Here is a 25,654-nt window from a genome sequence, read left to right on the forward strand (position 1 = left end):
CTGAGCAAATCTGTGAAATAAGGACTTCTGCTTTGTTGGAAATATTAGGAACATTCTAAAATTCTTGCTTGTTTGTTTTTTTCTCTTCTCCACCTACTTATTCTTCTTCAAGGAATGTAGAATGTATAATCAGCTCATCATTGAAGAGATTGGCAAAGAAGCTCTCAGCACAGGTAACACCTCTATTTTCCAATCCAGACAGCTCTTCAGGTGCACAAATTCTCCTTGATGGTACATCGTGAGATTCTTCCCATGGTAAGGCAGGCCAGCTGTTCACCAGTGGCTTTGCCCATCTTGAATTCATCCAAAGCTGGGAGACATGCCTGGGAACCTGTTTTGGCTTGGAGCTTAACCAGAGTTTTCATTCTAGATTCACTAGCAATGGTCTACAGTCTCTTTCACATACTTGGTTCAGAGAACTTGGAGGGAAGAGGGTGTGATTGATTTCACAGACATATTATTTTTATTTTGCCCATCATGCATTCATAGCTTAGGTATATTATCTTACTCTGAAAAATCTCAAAGAGGTAGGTACTGCTGTTATCTTTGATTTACAGATGAATTTGAAAATGATAGAAATTCGATGACTATGTACTAGAATTCACATTGTGCTTCTGTATTTTATTCTTTGACTGAATCTTTCTGTCATTTACATTTGATTGCTTTATTATGATCTCCTGACCCATAAGCAGATGTGAAAACCTTGACTTGGTAAGATGATGAAGGTGTGTATTTATTTGTTACCCCCAGCTCCATCCCACTACCAGTATTATCCTTTAACAGGGCCAGGATAGTTTCTAACATCTAGATCAAAGAGACAAACCTGCCAACAGGTAATATTAATTGTAGGGGGAAAGCTTATAGACCATCCAGCTGAGCCCCATTATATTACAGAAGAGGAAATCCCCAAGGCTTGGGGAGATTAAGTGACCCACTGAAGCTTGCATAGTCTGTAGAAGAGGGTAAAAGCTTGAGTCTGTGAACTTCTAGTCCAGTGAACTGTGATTGTATCTCTTAAAATACTTGTTAAAATTACTTGTACAGTAGTGAAATTAGCCAAAATCAGACCTATTCTTAAGAAGAGGTTGCCAAAAAGGAAACTTCTCAGTGGTTTTAATTGACAGAAGAAGCTGAGGAGATTCAGGGGAAGGGTTCGACATTGAGTTTTACTCTTGAGATAGTTGTTCTGGCGTGGGATTCCCAAATGAAGAATGTGATCCTTTTCCTCCCAACTTTTAAAGCGTACAGAGTGACGCTGTGTAACTGGGATAGTTAGCTAAACACATGTCCTCATTTGCTCAGCTTTTTCATTTGTGGAGGGGGAATGATGGTAGCACACAGCCCAGAAAGCTGTGATGAGAATTAAGTAAAGTATGTAAATGATTTAGCATAGTGCCAAACACATAGAACACACTCGATAAATGTCTTGTGGTTGCATTGTTGTTGCTGCTATTGCTGTTTTCTGCTTACATTGGCATACAGTGTTTCAAATAATTATAATGCTAAGGCAAAGGGAAGTGAAGGAGGCATTTGTTTTAGTAAATATATTCTGATGCAAATTCAATTTTATTCTACTTCCATCCTGGTTGAAAACAACTGCATTAAAAGTTTGTTGCATTTTCATATCTATTTTAGTGCTTCAACTGAGCTTTATGCAGAATATGTTTAAGAGTCTATGTACACAACAATATTATAATTTGGCCAAAGTGTAAACTGAGTCAAGTTTGTTAATGGAAGAATCTTGTTTAGACTTCAAGTCTTTTCAGCCCTAATCTGCTTCTCCTTCCTAGACCACAGAGATAACCAGAACACTATCTTCATTTAAGCACCCAGCTAAAGTTTTTCAGCTTCTAGCAATCTTTTCTTCCAGTCCATTCAGTTGATCTGCCTGCCCTCCCCAACCTCCCCCAGCCCATTTCCATTTTTCTTGACTTCAGGCCCTGCCACTTGATGAAGGCAAAATGTTTTCCCTACCAATTAGTTTAGCGGAAACCTCTCATGTTTGATACTGTAGCAGACAATGTTTCATTATGCTCTCCTGATTTGAACAGAGACATTGCTGTTCCTAAAGGCAGCCAAAGCACAGTCTGAAGGGTAAAGTTACTGAGTTACAGCCCAGAAACGGAGGCCACAAGGGAGGCTAGACTCCACCGAGAAAATGCATCAGCAATGTGGGTACAGAGGAATGCTTAAGAAAAGATTTTATGATCAGGACCAATAGATGTGTATGTGTTTTATGAATAAGAATATGTGTATTCATGCTCTGAAAGTGCTTCTAAACTTCTGGCTGAAAGGTGCTCTTAGATTGTCTCTTGGGGCTCTCCCTGGAATAATATACTATTTTACATGCAGGAAATTGTGAGTCAGTTTCCTCAGGCTCCCACACACCACTGGGAAGTTGTACCTTCATTGTTTAAGACCCTGAAAGTTCTGCTTTATAGTATTTCTGCAGCAGAGGAACCTGAAACCAGTTAGCTCACATCCTCCATGTCTAAAATACATAGACTACTATCGATTACAAAATATGTACCTATAAAAAAAAAAAATATGTACCTATAGTTTATTTTGGGGGTAAGGAGTTCAAAGAGATAAACGGACAAAAGGATAGGAAAAGAACATTCCAAGTGGGAGGGGTCTGGTAATTGAAAGGCCTGAAGACAAAAGGCATCATGGCTGTTGGAAGGTCAACGGTCAGCACCAAACAGATGAAAACAAAATTGATGAGCTATAGTTTCATCTGAAGTATCTTGGGTTCCAGGTGAAATCCCATCCAAGCAAAAGGTCTGGCTTAACTTAGGGAAGCATTTTTTGGAAGGAATTACAGAACACCTCCTACCATAGGAGAACGTAAACATATTCTTTCTCCTGCCTTGATTTTATGAGAGGCTGTTAGGTATGTAATTAACATACTGTCTAGGCAAGTATTTGACTTTATTAATGCAACTTTGAATATTTTGATATAGCCTGATCTGATGGTTTTCTTTATCCTATTATAGTACTTCAGAGGAGTATATGCTTTATGGTAAAAGACAACAAATAAAAATTAAGTTGAATGACCATATAGTTATGAATTTCTATTGCCAATCAGGACGTTATTATTAAAGATTATTATTAAAGGATGAGATCTCTAGTTCAAAAAAGAGAGTCTAGCTTGATGTACATTTTCAGCTTGTATTATGTACATTTGTATCTATAATTTACATAGTCTACCAAGTTCCTTTATGAAACTGGAACTCTTGTATCCATCTTCATTCTTCCACTACTCTTCGAAATGTCCCAGTATTCCTCAAATTTTGAGTTTGTTATAGTTACTGTTAAAAATGACACTAATATCAGAATAACTTGTCATTGCAATATGTCATTTAATCTTCATGAGAACACTGAAAATGAGGCATGGTGGGGTTTATTCTTGCCATTATATAGGTGGAGTCCTTGAGGTTTAGAGATATTAAGAGACACAAGAAGTAGCATAGCATGCTTCCTTGTGATGTTCCTGTGAAGTGACATTATGGCCATACAATTTCTTTGAATGTCCTGAGTATTTCTTTCCAGAGCCACCCACCTCCCCACCCCCATCTGGGTCTACTAAGTTACATTACTCTTCTTGGCCCAGCTTCAACTTGCAGTAGAATATTTACCTTACCTCTCCTCCTTCTAGTTTTTTTTTTTTTAATAATCCACACCATCCTGGTCTTCTACATTGAAATCAAATAATGAAGCTTATAATGAAAATTAAAATGGGGAACATTATCATCCATGTCATATACTATGTTTCAGCTTATTTGTCTACCTAATTTTGTTACTTTGACACTGTTGTGTTTCATGTTGATTGTCTCTTCCAGTCCGTGTCATTCTTGAACTTGAGACTATGAGTTAGCAGGGCTCTAAAGGAAAGAGAAGCAGAATTTTTCCAGCAGACAGTGAGGTAGTGCATTTCCCAGTCTGTGAGCTATCGAAGGATACCATACCAAAGCTAGGTACCTGGGGATACAAGGCGTCCTAAAAAAATATAGACAAAACGAGTACCTCCCAATTTTGTCAAGATTCAGCTTTGCTAAACTCTGAGAATCATTGCCAGCTTTCATTCTGGAGAGATCTAAGCTGCATTTGTGAAGAAAGGCAGAACCCTTTAATTCATCCCCAGTGCTACACATTTACCTTGTGAATGCGAAAACATGTTAGCCACACCAACTGTGTTTCTACTTTCAAAAATAGGAGATACCTATTCATGGACTCCAGTAGATATGACTCAAGAGTCCCTTTATTCATGTGCAGGGCATGGCACATTCCCAGGAACTGGAAATACAGCAAGGAAAAGACAGACTTTTTAACTACCTGACAGAAAACAGGAGCAGTAGAAGTTCTAAGAGACATTGTCCAGTCCATGTTGTTTGAGGAAACTGAGCTTTCCTCTGACTATTCCTATTTACCTCTTATTAAGGTGCCTTGGCAATTAGATTTTCCAAGTTGTCTTTTCATGGAAAAGTCTGCTCTGAGCCTAAGATGTAATTTCATTATCTTGCTTTAAGTTCTAGTTATACTAAAGTGAACGATGAACTTGCTATATTTGAAGTTTGGAAGGTTTGGAAGTGAGAGGTAATTAACTAATTCCTGCAACTCTTATTTCCCCTGAAATAGGGCAGATTTACCCATCCTGAAAGCAATTTCAGTTGTCAAAACATTGACCTCTTTCATCGTTTTTGGATCCGAACAACCATCACGATTTGGCAAGCAGTCCCTACCTGCCTGGCAGGAAGTTATATTTAGTCCTGTGTGAAACTTTATTTTCCAGTTCCAGACATACCCAACCCAGCTGTGAAGTTCCAATACTCACACTTCGAAATAAAGGGAGTTTCTGGAATTCTCCTGTGGCCAATAGATGTTCAGACAGAGGTTCTCACTGAATCCAGAATAATCTGACACAGCTAGGCTTCAACTACTCACAGACAGTCTATTGTTGTTTGGCCAAATTAAACAGTTTTAGTCTTTGTCATTCTGTGGCTTGTCTGTCAGTCTAACCAGTGTCCAAAATGAGACTCTGGACATTTAAAATCTCATGATCAAATTTGAAAAAAAGAACTGAAGAATTTTGAAGTGAGACTCCAATCATGTTTGCTCAGTTGTGTTAATGAAACATGCAATTATATTTGGAAATCTGATGTGACCCTGGCATTCAACCCAAATGCCTGATTTGTGTAGGAATCCAGGATTTGTTCCCATACTTTCCTTTCCCGTAGGTGTGCTCTGTTCCTAAACATTCTTGAGTAGTCTAGATGTCACAATATTGATGAAGTCTCAGCTTCTTCTCCTCTTCCAATCTTCCTTTCTTAATACCCATGTAATCTTGGAAAAAGTAATCAACTTTTCTGACCTTCAGATCCCTCATTGGTTATACAAAGATAATAAATTTTCTACTGCATCTGTCTTCAAAGGCTGTAGTGAAGAATGAATGATTTCCAAAAGATGCATTTAAATGCCAATGTTGGGTAGAATATGTACTCAGTAAATGTAGGATGGTTGAATAGATAAATGGGTGAATGGATGAGATAAATATATAAAGGAAAACATTTTGTACACTATAAAGTAAGCCGCTGCTGTAGTGCTCATTCTAATAAAGCTAAACTATGGGACTTGTCAAAGCCCTTTATGTTCACAGTGATTTTGCATGAAGGGAATTCTAGGTGGAGCATTTTGTGGGACTGGACTTTTTAGAAAATACACTAGTTAACCATGATCAGGCCAGTCAATGACTGTGTAACAAACTGTTGAGTGGGATTTGCCCATTGCTCCAAAATCATTACTAGAACTCAGAGCTCTAAGGAATCATTGAGTATCCAAAACGTCTATATAGAGCTATGTCAGATCCTCTGGATGCAATGCTTAAAATTAGAAGTGGGCAATTCTTCCCTGGCAAATTTAGATAATAAGTATTTGGGGTTTTGTGCACTGTACAGTTCTTATTGCACCTACTCAGCCCTGCAAAAGCTACTGTAAACTATACATCAATTAAATAGTGAAACTGTGTGCTAATAAAACTTTATTTATAAAAGCAAGTGGCATATTGAATTTGACCCAAGGGCTATAGTTCTCTGACTCCTGTACTAGAGAATCTTGCTACTAGAATGTTTAAGAGAAATCACATTGGAATTTTATAACTATTATACAAAAATTATTTTTGTTATGGAAAAACATTGCAATATATAAAAACAAGAAGAAAAATTGCTAACATACTCAATCACTATTAAACTAGTGTGTTTTTTTTTTAGTTATTAGTAAGTTGTTTTATATACTGTGAACCTGCTATTTAAACATTTTTATATACTGCTTTTATCCTTAACATGACAGTACAGGTTACAAGCTTTTAATATGTTATTTTAAGCTTTTTATTGACATTATTTTTAATAGCTGTCTAATACTTCATTGAATAAATGTGATAAGTTGAAACTATATAAGCAACTATTCTTCTTCTATTCACTGTTTAGGTTGTTTTCCATTATTTACACTTGGAAAGCATACCACAGAGGCACATTTATATAGATTTCCCAGTATTTTTAGTTATTTCCATAGGTTAGATCTTAAGAAATGGAATTACTGGTAAAGGTTTTGAACATTTGAAGACTGTTATAATTAATACATATTGCTAAATGTCTTTCTAAAGGGTCATTTTTATCTGTTTTCCCTATAGTAACATATACTCAAATAACAAATAATCAAGTTTATTTTAATGACCACTTAGCATCACTAGGACTTATCATTAAAAGGAAAAATAAAATTACGTTGCGTCAGGTAAAAAATGGCATCGTTGCTTTAATTTATGTTTTTTGTTGGATATTTTTTTCGTGTTTATTATTCTTTTTTTAACTTTCCCTCTTGGAACTTGTATATTCACAATAAAACCATTTTCCAGCATGCTAATTAGTGTCAGGTATAAACATAAGGTGAGAGATAGTTCCTTAATAAAAATAAGATCTATGAATTGTTGCATGTTTACCACGTGCCAGACATTTATATAAATAATTGTGTTTGTGTAAGTAATTTTATTTCAACTTCACAGTATGCTCTCTGGGTCTTTTATCTTAGGATTATCAGCCTACATTGTCCCATATGAACTGATGGCACTGAAAACAAAGTTCAAAAAATGGATTTTGTCTGCATTTGCCCAGTAGGCATCTCTCTGTTTCCCACCTGCCCCACCTCTCAACCCATCCCCAATAAGCACTAGCCTGTATTTAAGCACTTAAATGCAGGGAATTTTGCAAGATACCTTACCTGTATTATCTCAGCTAAATCTCACAAAAACTCCATAATGTGATTATTGTTTTCCCTGTTTCACCAATAAAGCAGCCAAGGTTCTGGGCAATGAAATAGCTTTTCTTAGTCAGTATGACCAGTAAGTGGGGTAGGTGGGAACCCAGGCGTGCCCATCTACCAAGCCCATCATTAAACACTGCTCTCATCTGACAGAGATGCCCTCTGTCATCTCCCCCATTTCCCCAAGTTCTGGCTTTTTCGTTCTGTATCCTTCTTACTCTCTTGCTTACACTTTCGTTTGGGGATCCTAGTGAATACCTCTTTGGGTCATTCTAAAATGACTCCTTTTTTCTCTGTCATCAGTTTTATCACAAATATGCTTTCCACACTCAGACACACATGTTCACATGTAAGAAGACAAGCATTTTGTTCTAGAATGCTTTCCAGGACAGGAGAGTCTGGGCTTCAAATTGTAAGCTCCTTTTATATGGAACTCAAGTTTTTTTGCCATATAGTCATGCAGTATTTTATTTATTCTGTCCATTAGGAACTATTTTTATAGTAAAACTATAAAATTTTGTGATAAATGCTTGATATTGCTCCACATAAGATTCAGTTTTTGGTGTAAAGTTCTTCGACTGTAAGAAAGAACATTTGGTTTACTTCACTAATAGGGATATCTCTTAGTGCTGGGATGGCCTCTTCTTGGTATTCCTTCTGCTGATGATTTTTGGCATAGTTACATGTGATTGTTTGAATGGAACTAAGTGGAGAGAGATACTCATCATGTTTATTCCAGGTAAGAGCCCGTAACCGGTTCTTGAATATTCATTGGAAGGACTGAAGCTGAAGCTGACACTCCAATACTTTGGCCACCTAATGAGAAGAATTGACTCATTTGAAAAGACCCTGATGCTGGGAAAGATTGAAGGTGCGAGGAGAAGGGGACGACAGAAGATGAGATGGTTGGATGGCATCACCGACTCAACAGACATGGAGTTTGAGTAAACTCTGGGAGTTGGTGATGGATAGGGAGGCCTGGTGTGCTGCAGTCCATGGGGTCGCAAAGAGTTGGACGCGACTGAACAACTGAACTGAACTGAACTGAACCGATGACTACAGTAATGAGGAGGTACCCAAGCAGCACAACAGCTCAATACTTTCGAGGCTGATAGGTTAAGCCTAAGGAGTTTAGCCAAGATGTAGGAATAAAAGCCCCCACAAAATACAGTGTGAAGCCAAATTGGGAGCTGAAGGAAAGAACAAAGCCATAAATTGCTCCTTCTGGCAATGGTGACGGTGAACTTTCCACCATTTTCCCTGTGACTTGAGATAATCTTGGGTCCTCCTTGCGCCCACTCCTAAAACTCAGTTTTTAATGTTTTAGTGTCTGAATTCTTTCACTGAAGGAGCTCTGGATTTTTTTTTTAAACTTCTTCATTAAATACCATCTTCCTGTCAGTGTAGAGTATTATTTTTTCTAGTTTACATAAGTAAGGTGAACCCGGATCTTAAGTTTACTATCACTGAGGCTTATTGTTAAAAGAAAAAAAAAAAATCTGTGTTGAATTATATTTAAAAAATGGTATCATTGTTTTAATTTACAGATCAGATCACCCAATTTTAATAAGAGTGGCATTCTGCTTTACATGTGTCAGGGACTTCATAGGCAAATCTCTTTTTTCTCTATGCAAATAAGCTTCAAACAAATTGTACTGCAAATCCCTACCCTTCCTATCTCCTTTCATGTTCTTCTTAATTCCCATTTGGACCGGGTAAGGAACCACATATTTGAATATTATTTATGAGTTAGGTTTAAATGTGGTTGTGGTTTGTACTTAGAAAAACTGCCTAATCTGGAAAGGTATACTTTTGTAGTATGTGTTTACCTACTAGTTCAAAGAGGCTATTTCTTGTTTCAATCTAGTCTCTTTTCAGAGTCTGGGTGATATTGAACTAGTACCTGTTCCTCCTCTAAAATAGGGTGTAGCTGAAGGTAAGTGACTTGGGTATCCCAAAAGGTTAGTGATGGATCCCTTTTGTGACTCTTGTCTCTCCTTGGATCCCATGTTTCAAGACACTCAGCCTGGGCTATAAGGTGCAAAGAGCTGTACACTTACCCAGTTCTCCACAGTATGCTCTTTAAACATTTGTCCCATCTCTGATTTAATGCCATAGAAGGGGATCAGGATGCCTTAGGAAGACCATGCTATGTCTGTGTAAGTCAAGTGCTAGGAATCACCCCTGTCTTCCAGTGAAAGCGGTCCTTCTTGTAGTTCTCTCTCTTGTGTGTTTCTTTTGAACTCTGCATACTAATAGTAAATATTGTCAATGGCCTATCTTGAAGAGAGGAAGCTAGAGATGTTTGTATAGAAGTTGTAAAATTGGAACAGAAAAATAACCACCTTAAAATCACCATTTCATCATTTGATAGGCACTTTCTAACGGAATGGTGAAGTGTTTCTCTGGGTTGTGTGCCATCAATTGTCAAGCTGTTGGGTTATATCATGGCCCCATCCAGACTAGGCTAAGGTCTCCCTAGGTTTCAGCATTGGTAGGTCTGTGTCCCCAGGTTCATCTTCCTGGGCATTCTGAGAAGCCCTGCAGTGAGAGATCTCTGGCTGGATCAAGAGCACTATTTCCAGTGCATCTGCAACATAATAGCATCTACCTAGAACAGGAGAGAGCCTCCCAGGTAGTGAGATTAACATATACAAAGGCAGGGAGTTACACAGTTACTACCTCATTTTTGTAACAACACTGTGAAAGGTACCCAGGATTTATCTCAAGTTCAAGGAGCCAGTAACAAGGGCCATAGATTACACCAAGATTTTAAATACAAGAATCCTTAGAACATCTGAGGCAATCACTGCTGCACCCATGTGACTTTGCTTTGCAATTCCAAATAATGTATGATTCCTCCATAGAGACAAAATTTCTGATGGTGGAGAACAGTAAACATCTCACTAGACTTAGAATTGAATGCCTCTAGGTTTCAGTCTTGCTTGTGCCTCTTACAAGTCTTATCCACTTGGGAAAATCCTATAATCTGTTTAAACCTTGGTTTTCTCTTAGGAATAATAATAAAGGACTGGCAGACTATTTGTGAGGCTTTAACATTCTCAAGTATGTGAATTTTCAAAGCAGAGCACTTAGAACATAAAGTATATTCATAGTATGTCCTACTTGCCTGTCTTTCCTTTTTACTCCTCCCTTCCCTTCTTCTTTCTCTCTTTTCTTCATTTTTAACCCTTGTATATTTCTTCCATGCAAAGTCTGGTTATCAGTGAAATCCGCCCTTTTCTGCCAAGCACAGACTTGCTTCAGAAAGCTAATATGAATCCTGCGGTGTGGTAAAGTTATGTGTCATGGGTTAGGGATGGGCAAAATGCAGAATGGAAAGTAAATAGAAATGTCCTTTGAGATGATGAACATGCAGTGACATTTTTGGAGACCAAGAAATCATGAGTTTGGGCTGTAGATTTATAATCCAGTTCTCAGCAGAGTACTAGGTGACCTCCACCCCTGCCCTGTCCTGTTCATTCATGACTCACTTCTTCTGAAGCATTTGTTCTCAAAATGTGATCCCTGGACCTGTAGCATCAGCATCACCTGGGAACTTTAATTAGAGATAGTGATTTGGGGGCCCCGCTCCATACCCACTAAATCAGAAATTTTGGCAGTAGGTCCCAGTTATCTATGTTGTAAAGTGTCCTCTAAGTGATACTGGTGAACACTCAGATTTGAGAACCACTGCTCTTCACCAACCACAGCTCAGGTTGCCCCTCCTGCATTAGAATGGGAACTGCAGCCCAGGAACTTGACTCTGGATTGTCAAAGCTTTTCAAATAAGTCTCATACCATGTGAACTACTGGTTAGCTAACTACAGTCACTCCCCCAGGCTATAACTCTGATATGGGTGAAGGATGTTGATTCATCTGACATGAATCTGCAAATGTTTCTCCAATAAATGCTTTTGAAGTATCTGAGTTAAATAAACATTTGCAATGAACCCACACTTTTCCACTTGGCCTCTTTCATCAAGCCCCTATCAAAATCTTCTCTTGGACAGTGCTCAAAAGAGATTATGAAGACAAGACAGGCTTATACCTCCTGCTTCCCAGGTCGCAGGATTCATGAGCTCTGAGAACCACACAGCTGCATATTTTTCATAGCCATCACCCTTTCCCCAAAGCATTTAGAGCAAATATTCCTTCTTCAAAACAAATGGATATAGGCCATGTTAATGCCATGGCTGTCCTGTAATGAATCAGAAATTTTTATTTATAAATTAGAATATCAGAATTGACATTGGTTCCTATGAAAGATACTGTTGATTTCCTACTCCACATCCCCAACTCACCACTGAGTTCACCTGAAGCTGACAACCTCTCACTCCAGGTACTTGTCCATTTGCAGGCAAGGCAGCCTTAAAGTGCCAGGGGCAGCTCTCACACAGTGAGAGAAAAGAATCCGTAGATAAATATCCCAGCTGCCCCGTCTCTTGGCAGATCGTTTCTGAGCTGCATTTTGCAGGATTACTGAGATGGTCTCCAGAAAGATTGAGCACCAGAGGCCCACAGTGGTAATGGCTCATTCGGACACTCTTATTGATTGCCTTTCTTCTCCTATCTCACTTTCCCCATTCCTTCTGTTATATGGGATCAAATTCCAAATAAACTCACTGCTCCAGGTTTTTGTTGTAAGATCGGTTTCAGGAACTCATAAGATGATTGGGTGATTTGTTCAAAGTTGTACATTTGTTCAAGTTAAGCAGACCAGGATCCATTCTTCTTCTGTATTGTAAAGAGAGACCATGATCTTGTATTGAATTTAGTACTTAACTCTATTTTTGCCAGCGTCTTCCTAGAACTTAGCATTGTGCAAATACTGAATACATAAAAGGTGACTGAGACTTATTTTATAAATCAGTAGTTATTGGATTATTTCACTCCCCGAATCTACCAGCTTTTTGTGTAGCAAGTTGCTTTCACAGTGCACTTTTCATAAATCCTATTAGTATGGATTTTCCCATCATCTGAATAGCATAGGGAAGAACATAATGCCTAATATAATGTAATAAGTTCTTAATTTGTTGAATGAATAAGTAAATCATGTAGTGCATTTCAGAATAGAATATAGGGACCTAAAATATTGAATCCCATCAAAGGTCCCATTACTGTATTAATAACCAGGGCAGGACTAAAAGCCCACCCCCTTCAGACTTTATCTAGTACTTTGATTACTCCATCTCATAAGGCCCATTAAGATCAATTGTTTTTCTAATATTTTTTAATCACTGGAAAAAATATATAATTTAGAGCAATCTGTTATTATGGGTGCTATTCAAACAATGTAATTATCCAGAACAAATTTAGAGAAAGTTATTTTGAGTTTTTGGACAAATGAGTTCTTTCAGCAGCTGAATATAAAAGCTGTAATGATTGATACAGTGAGCACTTTGGCTGGAGTATGACCATGATACAACTCCAAGCAAGAATCTTCTGGAAGGTATAGCAATCCCCAAGTTGCACCATTCTGAAATGATTGTAGTATTTTATGACACTCTTTTATCTATCAGTCAATAGTCATGTTTTGGAAATTTATTATGTGCAGAGCCCTGGGTGAGGTGCTTCTCAGAAAACATGTAGGATGAGTCTTTTCCAATAAGGGGGTGATTCCCTTATGTCCATATTTTTTTTCCATTTTCTACCACCACCCCAAACACAAGCCATCAGCCTAATGTAAGACACCAACTATGTTATGAATATGACTGAAACACCTCCTGACCTGATGTTTGCCTCACATTTTTTATAAATACCCTTTACTGAGATATGAAACTTCTCTTTTGTGTTTTTAAGTTTGTCATGAATGGATATTAAAACATCAATAAGTATTCTCCATCTATTAAGATAATGATAGGATTTTTCACTTTAATCTATTCATATGATATAATATTTAATTAATCTTCTAATGTTAAACAAACTTCGATTTCCTGAGGAAAAAATAAGTTCATCATGATATATTCTTATATTTATATACTATTGAATTAAGTTGACATGTTTTGTTTAGGTTTGCACTTATGTTCATGAGTGACACAGCTTGTAATTTTTCTTTATTCTTTTAGTTTTGTTGTGTCATTATCAAGATTATTCTAGGCCTTCTTTTTTTATATTCTGAAGAAACTGTTTAAGATTAGAGGTATTTGTTCCTTGGATATTTGGTAAAATTTATCCACATAAGCAACTGACCTGATGTTTTCTTTGTAATGAGATTTTAAACTACTGGTTTGGTTTCTTTAATGTTTATAGAAACAATTAGCTTTTCTGCTTGTTGAGTGAGGTTTTATAAACTCTGTAGAGATATGTATTTTTTATCTATGCATTTATAATGATGTTTTATAGGAGTTTTATCATACATATTTTAAGGATGTGTCTATTTTATCTCGACTGTAATGTTTATTAATATATAGCTATTCTTAATATTCCCATTATCTTTTAAATCTCTTTAATAACTGCATTTGTGTCCTCTTGTCTCAGTCCATTAGGCTTGCTATAACAAAATACTATAAACTGAGTAGCTTATAAATAATTGAAATGCATTTCTCACAGTTTTTGATGCTGGAAATTTGAGATCAAGATGCCAGCAAGGTCAGATGAGGGCCCTCTTCTGGGTCAGAGGCTTCTCATTGTATCTTTATGTCAAAGAAGGGACAAGGGAGCCCTCTGGGTTCTCTTTCAGAAGAGCACTAATCTCAATCATAAGGGTTCTGCCCTCATGACCTGATCACTTTAAAGGCCCCACTTTTTAATGACATCACCTTGAAAATTAGAATTTTAACATATAAATTTGAGGGCACATGCATTCCCCTGTTCACTTTTGACCAATTTTTGCTAGGCATTTCTTCATTTTATTAGTTTTTTTTTTTTTAATGAATCACCTTTGACTTCATTGAGTCTCGTTATTATATACAAATTTCCTAATTGACTGTGCCAAAATTTCCTAGGGAATAACCTAGGAATCTATTTCTGTGCAAGGAGTGAGGAAAGAAGAAAGATTGGGCAAAGGGAGGCACTCAGAAGCAATTCCAGCTTCATCAGAGACTCCACCATCCTCACAGGGAGCTAAAGTGGCCCTTCAGAGTCTTGGTGCACTGGACCATAATGGCTGGGTCTGTGTATCCTGTAGTCACTGGATGTGGGCTGCCCAAGAAGGTACACGACCCTGGGTGAGGCACCTCTCTGCAGTGTAGATAGCCATAGAAGATGATAGCCATATTCCCAGGAAATGTATCTTTCCTTGAACTATCACTTTATCAACACATCTTTATTATTTTCTTTCTTTACTTTTTCCATTTTCTTTCTAGACTCTTGAATTAGATATATACCTTGTTAATTTTCTGCTGTTCCTCTTTTCTAATACAAGAATTTGGGGTTGAAGTTTCCTCTGAATGCTGCTTTAGCTGCATCCAACAAGTTTTGAGGTATTATATATTTATTAGTAGTAATATCAGTTCTATTTGTGAGTTCATTAAATGTGGGTTTCTAAATTTCCATGCATATATGATTTTGTAGTTATATTTTTATTATTTCATATTTAATAGAATTTTCAGTAGGTCCCCTAGCTTATAGATAAATTGATGATTTTGAAATGGAAACCTATTCACATCAATTCAAAGATTAAAACTCCATAAAGGTCTCCCTATTGCCTATAAATTGAGGTCTAAAATATTTAATGAAATTTAAAGGCTCTTCCTGATATGGCTTATGCTTACCTCTCCCCTACCACTCCTACACCCTCTTGCTATAATTTAGCCCTACTTTTCTTTAATTTTCTCTACCTAGGTTGGTCTTAATTATTGTCTCTCCACATATCATGCCCTCTTTAACCTAACTTAACCTTCAGGGATATTCTTTTTATTTCCACCTTTTGAAACTCTACTCTTAGCAGCTCTGCATAGATAAGATAATTTCCCTATGTGTTTTCATGGTTCTCCCCACCCCTCAGTTCTAACCACCCTGTATTTAAATTGTTTATTCAATAAACTACATGTTTTGTTAGATTGTAAACTTCAGGAGGACAAGAACCAAATATAAGTCTCTACTGTACTTCTAATTCATTATCTGCTATATGTAGGTATTCAATAGTTATTTGTCAAATAATAATGACAATAATCATCAATTATTAGATAATTGCTATTTTTCCAGAAATTATGCAGAGATTAGCATGGTCATCAGGATATTCCTCTCCCTTAATATCCATGTTTAGAACCTGTGGAGATCTTGTGTCACATGGCAAGGAAGTTTTAAGGTTGTAGATGGAATTAAAATTGTTAAACATTTGATTTGAATGGGAAGATAGTCTTGTATTATCTGAGTGGGTCCAATATAATCACAAGGGTGCTTATAAGTGAAAGAGGTAGGCAGGAGAGGCAATGTCAGAGGGCTGGAGAAAGACTCAAACGGCCACTGCTGGCTTTGAAGATGGAAGGGGACCACAAGCAAAGGAATATCGGCAGCCTCTAGAAACTAGAAAAGGCAAGGAGCTCAAATGTCTCCCAAAGCTTCAAAAACTATGCATCACCATCAACATCTTGGTTTTAGCTGAATAAGACCATTTCAGATTTTTAACCTTCAGAACTATAAAATAAGAACATGTTTAATAGCAGAGTTGTACCTTAAAGTTACATGGAAAACAAAACTTGTAAATAATTAACTTTGAAACTATCTTTAAAATTTAGCTGATCAAGTTTCCAAGCAAAATGTTGAAAGTTCAACTTTGTTTCAGCTTGCTGCTTGTATTAAAATGTGGGGAAAAGGAGAGAGAGAGAGACTGCAGGAAGACTCTTAAGGAAACAGCTTCCAGGACTTGGTGATTTGGGACATTCTCAGCCCATCTACTTATGTAAGAGAGCTTACGGAATGATCTAGTGGGTGGAAGAGTATTACAGAGAAATTCAAATTCTTGTGTAAAATTGACATAAGAATTTTTAACTTCAAGAGAGTCCAAGTAGATAGGTTAAAGGGACCCAGAAAGATGAGTGATGTGGAAACTAAGATTGAAAAGCAAAACAGTGGGAAGCCATGCACTGAGGAGATGTAGTAGCCAGTAACAAGTTCCCCAGAGTTGGAATGACCCAGAGACAGAGAAACTGAGGTAGCTAATAGCCTACATTAAGCTGTCTATTGTGGTCAGTTTTCATTACAATCCTGAAGAAAGGCAATGCCAAAGAATGTTCAAACTACTGCACAATTGCACTCATCTCACATGCTAGCAAAATAATGCTCAAAATTCTCCAAGTCAGGCTTCAACAGTACATGAACTGAGAACTTCCAGATGTTCAAGCTGGATTTAGGAAAGGCAGAGGAACCAGAAATCAAACAGATCAAATCTGATAGATCATAGAAAAAGCAAGAGAGTTTCAGAAAAACATCTATTTCTGCTTTATTGACTATGCCAAAGCCTTTGACTGTGTGGATGTTAACAAACTATAGAAAATTCTTCAAGAGATGGAAATACCAGACCATCTGACCTGCCTCCTGAGAAATCTGTATGCAGGTCTAGAAGCAACAGTTAGAACTAGACATGGAACAAAGACTGGTTCCAAATAAGGAAAGGAGTACATCAAGGTTGTATATTGTCACCCTGTTGACTTAACTTATAAGCAGAGCATATCATGTGAAATGCTGGGCTGGATGAAGCACAAGCTGGAATCAAGTTTGTCAGGAGAAATATCAATAAGCTCAGATATGCAGATGACACCACCCTTATGGCAGAAAGTGAAGAACTAAAGAGCCTCTTGATGAAAGAGGAAGAGGAGAGTGAAAAGTTGGCTTAAAACTCAACATTCAGAAAACTAAGATCATGGCATTTGGTCCCATCACTTCATGGGAAATAGATGGGGAAACAATGGAAACAGTGATATACTTTATTTTCTTGGGCTCCAAAATCACTGCAGATGGTGACTGAAGCCATGAAATTAAAATATGCTTGCTCCCTGGAAGAAAAGTTGTGACCAACCTAGACAGCATATTATAAAGCAGAGACATTACTTTGTCAACAAAGGTCCATCTAGTCAAAGCTATAGTTTTTCCGGTAGTCATGTATGGATGTGAGAGTTGGACTATAAAGAAAGCTGAGCACTGAAGAATTGATGCTTTTGAACTATAGTGTTGGAAAAGACTCTTGAGAATCCGTTGGACTGCAAGGAGATCCAACCAATCCATCCTAAAGGAAATCAGTCCTGAATATTCATTGGAAGGACTGATGCTGAAGCTGAAACTCCAATACATTGGCCACCAGATTCGAAGAGTTGACTCATTGGAAAAGACCCTGATGCTGGGAAAGGTTGAAGCAGAAGAAGGGGATGACAGAGGGTGAGATGGTTGGATGGTATCACTGACTCAATGGACTTGAGTTTGAGCAAGCTTTAGGAGTTGGTGATGGACGGGGAAGCCTGGCATGCTGCAGTCCATGGGGTCACAAAGAGTTGGACATGACTGAGTGACTGAACTGACTGAAATAGCCTACATTAAGTTGTCTATTGTGGTGACCTATGAGATGTTTCCTACTTCTATGTCTACTGCACTAAAACATTAGTTAAATCTACTGAAAGGGAGGGGCATTTAAATTCTACAGGACCAAAAAGGGACATCATTAGAAAGACGTAAGACACAGAGCAGAAGAAAAAAAAAAAACATAGAAAATGGGACAAAGGTGATTAGAAGTGTAATTTCTGAAGACTTAATCACCCCCTGATGGTCCAAGAAATAGTTGGGGAAGGATGGAGAGAACTTTGACTTTCTATATCTGTGAGATGTCAAGTCTTGAGTTGATTTTATTTAAGGCAATAAAGAACAGGAAGACCTCAGTAACCTGAAATATTGGCACTTGACATCTGGATTCACTAAGAAAATCACATCAGAAACAAGCATTTTGTTTTATTTGCTTCACTATCAAGAAAAATAAAACAACAATGGTGCCATCTGGAATACTCCATTCCCATTTCTCATTATTTTTCCAAGTACAACCTTAATCTCAAGACCCTCTCTAAGTGGCGAGAAGGAAACTAATGCAATCCAGAGATGATGTAGGATGACATAAACAAGTAAATTGTTCAGTTGCTCTGGCCTTGACATTTGCTGCAATGAGATTGCTTTACTCCAAGGTTACTGAAGGATCGGGCTAAGATGACTCATTCAGAACCATATGGTTAGAGAAATAGTCATCCACACTAAGTGTTTGAATTCCTGAGACAGACAGAAGAGTGCTTTCCCATCTCAGTACAGAACTAATTATGCCAGAATTGAACATCACCAGCAATTATGTGACATTTACATTGGTCAGCCATTTTTTCCCTTAGCTCTGAAAAGTTTATTTTGCTCCATGTGGTGCATTTTAGAGAAGAATGAAATTTAAATTCTTCCTCCAAGACTGTTTCAGTCAGTATGTCTCTATTTCTCCCTCTTTATGTCTCTCTAAAATATAAAACATTATTGTTAAGGAGATGTTTTTAGCAAGAAGACATTGTCTCACCATCTTAATGCTACTATCTTCATTTATTTGTATCTCAATGTTCGAATTTAATCCCATTTTACTTATTTTCAATATATTATTTACTATTTTAACATTGTGTTGCAAACATTTCCTCATGATTTCCTAGTCTTCATGACTATGTTCCTTAAACTATATAGTCTTCCATAATTTGGAAGCTACTTAGAACCTTCAGTTTGTGGTATTATATATAATGCTACAACAAACTACTTAATACTCTGTTTCTTGCTGTAGAATAATGTCCTTAGCATGAATCGATTGGGATACAACAGTTAGTTCATTACTTTAATGTATCTTTTAAACTCATATCACCTACTGTTCTTGACTTTAATACACAGATATTAAAATAAACAAACAGAAATAACCCACATTCTCCTCTTGCCCTCCTTCCCCCAGCATACAGATGCCTTGAAATGATCTTGGGTTTGCCATCTTATTGCCAATAACAGTGGAAACTTTTTGATATAATATACTCAACTCAGAGGACACATTCCCTTCAATATATGAAACACTACTCTATCCAGAGACATCTTTCTTTCCTAACCTTTACTTTTAAGATGCGATCTGGAATGACTGGTATTTGTCTTTGCTGATTTTGATTGGTTGTTGTTGTTAGTAGTGGTGTTCCTGTAGAATTCATACCATTTCCCAAATCACTGCGCCATTGCATTTACTATTGGGAAACTCACATAACAAAATGTTACAGAAAAATAACTGTTAGGTAATGAAGACCTTTTTAAGCTCTACCACAGGAAACAGGATGTTTGGTGAGTGCAAAGATAACTTAAAGTTGAAGTCATCTTTCCAGCTCTGTTGGTTGTCTGAGATATACTTGTCCAGAATTACATCCTTTGATGGCTCTGACTAAGCCTAGAGAGATCAAACAGTAAGACTAGGTATTGGAGGAATAGTTACTGAGAGACTAGAATGGGGCCCTCTCTGCAAACGTAATGAAGTATGAGATGTTTGGAATGGTCAATTATTTGTCCTTTTTCTATAGATTTTTTTTTTAATTTTTCTATAGATTTTTAAAGGTTGACATCAACTCATAATGGTTAAACACATCCTCTATAGTTCTCTCAGCAACATATTTTCCAGGCAGTCTCATCCTCATATCTGTTCCCAGAAGACTTAGCACTATTTAAATTACTGTTGATTTAACTTGTCCCTTATATTCACTGTAAGCTGCCTGAGGGTACATAGTTTGTATTATTATTATTATTTTTTAAATTAGGGCCACATATGTGCCTTAGCACATAGCAAACTCTATAAATAACTGTTGAATGTATGAATGAGAAGTTGGCAGTGACAGTATTTACATTTATGGATTCCATCATGCACTGTATATTTTCAAAATGAATTTGTTAACCACTCAGGCTACAACTTTTTAATGTTTCTAAGTTAAAAACCAAAAATAGAGTAAATGCTTCCCACCTGTCAATGCAGGAGACATAAGAGATGTAGGTTCGATCCCTGGGTTGGGAAGATCCCCTGGAAATGGGGAACCCATTCTAGTATTCCTACCTGGAAAATTCCATGGACCCCAGAGGAGCCTGGTGGGCTGCAGTCCGTAGGGTTGCAAAAGTTGGACACGACTAAAGCAACTTAGCATGCAAACATAATAAGGAAGAGATTTTTGTCTATTGCTTCATCCCTGCAACAGTGCCTGGCACAAGGCTGATGTTCAATATATATTTTTAAATACATAAAAGGATTTCATCATTCCCATTAATGCTATTAATGTCACTTTAGGTACTTTTTTCCTTCATTATCTCTTTTTTTGGTTTTCAGGAAAATAAAGATTTAGAGGAAGCATAACATATTGCTGGAGAGGAAATGGCAACCCATTCCAGTATTCTTACCTGGAAAATCTCATGGACAGAGGAGCCTGGTGGACTACAGTCCATAGGATTGAAAAGAGTTGGGACACGACTAAGCACATGCACATAATATAACATATTGTTATTAATTATTTTATAGAGTGGAGTGGGGTGGTAGAAAGATGTAGATATGATGAAAGTCAGTATTTTACAGCTGTTAGAAGTATAGCCCTGAAATCAGACTATCCCAGCAAGATTCTTGGTACTACCACTTATTAACTGTGTGTCTTGAGGAACATTGATTATTGTCTCATCAAGTTATTACATATACAACAAGGACAATAGCAGCCATATATCAGAAAGTTGTCAACAAGATTCAGTTGAAAGATACTAATAGAGTGGTAGTTCACAGAACACAGCAAGTACTCAAAAGAAAAAGGTTACACGTTTTCTGTAGTGCATTAATTTACTTTTAGCATGAACAAATGTTTTCAACCATTATGTTGTTCCGTTTCTTTAAAACTCTATCGTGATTGTCTGTGTGGAAAATCTAAAAGAATTGACAAAAAATCCACTCTTGAAGCTAATAAGTGATTATATAATGTAAAAGATGCAGGATACAAGGCTAGTACACAAAAGCCTATCACTTTCCTATATGCCATTGTGAAAACTGGAATTTGAAACTAAAAACCCATTATAATTTACATTAGCAGCCCCCCAAAATTGAAATACTTAGATACAAATTTAAGAATATATGTACAAAATCCATATGAGGAAAACTACAAACCCTGATGAGAGCTACCAAAGAAAAAATAATAAAATAAATGAAAGGATATTCCATGTTCATGGAGAGGAAGACTCAAAATGTCAAGATGTAATTTCTTCCTAAACTGAGCTATATATTTAAAGAAATTCTAATTAAAATACCAGAAAACTATTTTGTGGATATCTACTAATAGATTTCAAAGTTTACATGAAGAGGCAGAAACCCAGAATAATCTAACTAAATGCTGAAGAAGAGCCCAGAAGATTGATACTCTCTGACTTCAGGATTTATTATAAAGCTATAGTAATGAAAACAGTAATGAAAACAGTATTGATGAAATAGATTAATGTATCAGAATGAGAAGTCCAAAATAGACCCACATAAATATAGTCAGCTGATCTTTGACAAGGGATAAAAGACAATACAATGGAGTAAGGTACTGTTTTCAATAAATGGTTCTGGAACAACTTAATATCTACATTAAATAAATAAACAAATATAATTTTGACATACTTTATGTATTTCAAAAAAATTAGCTCAAGTGTAAACTAAATGTAAAATTCAAAATTCAAATTTATAGAAGTTCTAGAAGATTAGCTCAAACTGCTAGAAAAAAATACTGTAGATTTAAAAGACAATTATTTATCATGGAGGCTGGAATATCCATGACTAGCTGCCAGCATATTCAGTTCCTGGAGAGGATCTTCTTCCTGGCTTGCAGACAGATGCCTTCTTGCTGTTTGCTCACATGTTAGAGATAGAAAGCGAGACATGGTCTCTTTTCCTCTTCATATAAGGAAACTAATCCCATTATGGGAGTCCAAACTCTCATGACGTGATCTAAACCTAATTAATTTCTATAGGCCCAAACTCCAAATATATTAGGGATCAGGATTTCAATATACAAATTTTTTTTTAGGGTGAAGACGTATTTGGTCTATACAACATATAGGAGAAAGCCTTATTGACCTTAGGTATTTAGATGACTTTTCAGATACAACACCGAAGAAATGACCTATGAAAAAAATGATTGATAAGCTGGAATTCACTGAAATTCAAAGCTTCTGCTCTATGAAAGACAATGTCAAGCTAATCAGAAGACACCAACTGGGAGAAAATATTTGCAAAAGACACATCAATAAATAACTGTTATCTAAAATATACAAAAACTTCTAAAATTTGACAATAAGAAAATAAAAGCTGAATTAAAAAATGAGCTAAATATCCTAATAGGCACCTCACCAAAGAAGACATACAGATGACAAGGAAGCTTATGAAAAGATGCTTGACATCATATGTCATTAGGGAATTCTACGTTAAAACAACCATAAGGTAACACCACCTATCTCAGAATGAGTGAAAAACAAAACACTGGCAACCTTGAATGCTAGCAAAGATACTAGACCACAAGAACTCTCATTCATTTCCAATGGGACCTCAATATGGTGCAGCCACTCTGAAAAATAGTTTGGGAGTTTCTTACTTAACTACCTGTATTCTTACTATACAGCAGTGGTTCTCCTTGATATTTACCTAAAAGAATTGAACATTTCTATCCACACAAATGACAGAGGATGAGATGGTTGGATGGCATCACTGACTCGACGGACATGGGTTTGGGTAGACTCCGGGAGTTGGTGGTGGACAGAGAGGCCTGGCGTGCTGCAATTCATGGGGTCGCAAAGAGTCGGACACTACTGAGCGACTGAACTGAACTGAACTGATCCACACAAAAATATTTGGCTGTTTATAACAGCTTTATTCATCATTGCCAGAACCTGGAAGCAACCAAGATGTACTTCAGTAAGTGAATGGGTAAGTAAACTGATATATCCAGGCAATGGAAAATTATTCAGAGCTAAAAGAGTTATCAAGCCACGAGAAGTCATGGAGTAAACTTACACACATCTTACTAAGTGAAAAGCCAATCTGAAAAGCCTGTTTACTGGATGATTCCAATTAAATTACTTTCTGGAAAAGGCAAAACCAGGGAGACAGTATAAAGATCAGTAGTTTCCATGGGTTAACAGGGAGGGAAGGATGAATAGAGCATACATGGTTTATAGAACAGTGAAACCATTCTATATAATATTGTAATAATGGATATATTTTATTATATATTTGTCAAAACTCATAAAATATACAACACCAAGAAAGAAGTCTCATGTAAACTGTGGACTTTGGATGATAATGACATGTATTGTAGGTTTATGGCTTTTAACAAATGTACTGCTGTGATGAGAAATATTGACAGTGGGGGAAGTTGTGCATATGTGGGAACAGTGAGCGTATGGGAACTCTTTGTACTTTCTTCTCAGTTTTGCCATGAACCTAATACTGCTCTAAAAAGTCAAGTATTGATTTTAAAAATCCTCCTTTAAAAAAAGGAAGCTTTGAGTCTCGCCTTCTATAAAAAAAGACAAAATATTCAAAGATACCAGGGATATAAAAGTTTGCGAATAGAGGGGATATGAGTTCTTGAAGTTAGATTCTGAATTACATATTTATTGAGACTTTTAGAGAAACTGATATTATGGAAGCATAACTATGCTTGTCAATTACTTCTAGTCACTAGACTATCAGAGCACACTTGTTTGTATGTCTTGTCAGTGGTTCTCGAAGTGTGGTCTTGAATCAGCCATGTCAGCATCACCCAGAAATTTTTTGGAAGTAAAAATTCTCAGGCCTTATTTCAGATCTTTGGAATCAGAGACTTTGGAGTTGGACCCAGCTGTCAGTGTTCTGAACCCCTTCAGGTGATACTAGGGCTTGCTGATGTTTAAGAACTACTGTCTTAAGATGTAGAACTTCTGCATTCAGCCAAGTTATTATGAGTGCAAAGTGTCCACCCGTTAGGGACTATGGATACATGCAACAGAAACTGTCTTAGGCTGACTTAGGTTAAAAAAAAATAAAAATAGAAGTAAAATGCTGTCTTGGATTGGTATTGTATTGGTAATTTCTAGATCAAAGAAAGAAACGATCAGAACTCAGGAAAAGTAACCAAGGAAACAGAAGCTTAAAAGGAGCGTTAAAAGCTGATGTTCTTTCAACTGCCTTCTGTACAAATATGACTTCACTAAAGTCCAGAATGTTAGACTAGAGAATACAAGTGACAGAGAGAGGAGGGGTATGTCCATGCCTAGTGGCAGTTCTAGGGAGATGGGTGATAGGGAAGTAAAACACCCAACTTCAACTTCAAGGAGGTGGTGCACACAGATCAAGGTGCATGAGCTTTGGCACTGGATATGTCTGGATTTGAGTCCCAACTCTGCTGCCTATTAATATTGGTACTTTGGAAAAATTACCTAACATGACCGAGCATCAGTTACAAGATGAGCTAGGTTGACATGAGGATTAGAGAAAATATAGACAAAGCACCTGGCATAGAGTAGGTAGAAACTTCTATAGGACACTGTCACCAGTCTTTGAATCATCAGCTTTTGTCGATTTCACTTCCCACAATTTTGGGGAGGGTTTCTTGGATACTGCCTGTGTATTCCCTAAATGTTGCCCAATGGTACCCTAGGGGTCAGAACAGGTTAATACTCTTCCTAACATGTCCTGCACTTCCAGAAATTAAGTTCAGCTGTAGAGGATTTAGCAGAAGGTGAGGGAAAGTAGTCTTTTAAAATAAAGTCATTAAGAGCCAACCTCCCCATTGTATTCCAGCAAGGGGAATGAGTCACGGTTTCCCTGCCAACATGTATGTGTAAATACAGGGCAAGGTTAAGCAACTCCCTGCTCTTGCCTTATTCTTTGTGCCATAACAGCAGCTTGTGAAATGGTGAAAAATGCAATGATTGTATGACCTAATTCAGGCCGGGAGGTTCAAGTGGGAAACATGTGTGGGCCTTTCTCTTTCATACACACACTCAACATAGAGCAATCAGCAGGGATTTTGAAACAGGTCCCTGTGGAAATGGATCCAGGGCCCTACACCTACTCATTACATAACTTGAGGTTAAGGAAAACAAAGCCCGGTGGATGGGTGTGCCTGGGTATGCCAGCCAGAGAAATACACACAAGATACCAGAGCCCTACCCTATCCTTACTAAGCAGAAAAAAGGAGCCAGCAATGACCTCTTTATCATGGATGGCCAGAATATTTTCTTCTTAGGAGGGTCCAGTGGGAGAAGGAAAAAATGAACATCTGTGAGCACCTGCTGTATATTAGAGAACAGGCTGGGTGATTTTGATGAGGGTCTTTTCAATCTTCAGAAGAGTTCCCATTTTTTGAGCTGAGCATTATGAGGTCACAAG

At 37.1% G+C, this 25,654-nt stretch overlaps 1 long non-coding RNA gene and 1 pseudogene across 2 annotated transcripts in view; one reads left to right on the forward strand and one right to left on the reverse strand.

The window, feature by feature from the left end:
* Positions 1–4,811, forward strand: part of LOC145511227 (uncharacterized) — a 24,364-nt gene extending 19,553 nt beyond the window's left edge. Inside the window, exon 3 of the long non-coding RNA XR_014057681.1 lies at positions 113–4,811. This is a non-coding gene — a long non-coding RNA (uncharacterized LOC145511227). The remainder of the gene's footprint in view (positions 1–112) is intronic.
* On the reverse strand, positions 4,555–8,566 carry LOC145511218 (phosphatidylinositol N-acetylglucosaminyltransferase subunit P-like; annotated as a pseudogene). Its single transcript, XR_014057643.1, has 2 exons — positions 8,352–8,566; positions 4,555–8,070 (listed from the first exon to the last, which is right to left on the reverse strand). The product of XR_014057643.1 is annotated as a phosphatidylinositol N-acetylglucosaminyltransferase subunit P-like (transcript).
* Positions 8,567–25,654: the final 17,088 nt, after the last annotated feature.

This window comes from Giraffa tippelskirchi, chromosome 6, assembly GCF_054371585.1.
Source record: "Giraffa tippelskirchi isolate mGirTip1 chromosome 6, T2T-mGirTip1v1.2.pri, whole genome shotgun sequence".
Taxonomy (NCBI): domain Eukaryota; kingdom Metazoa; phylum Chordata; class Mammalia; order Artiodactyla; family Giraffidae; genus Giraffa; species Giraffa tippelskirchi.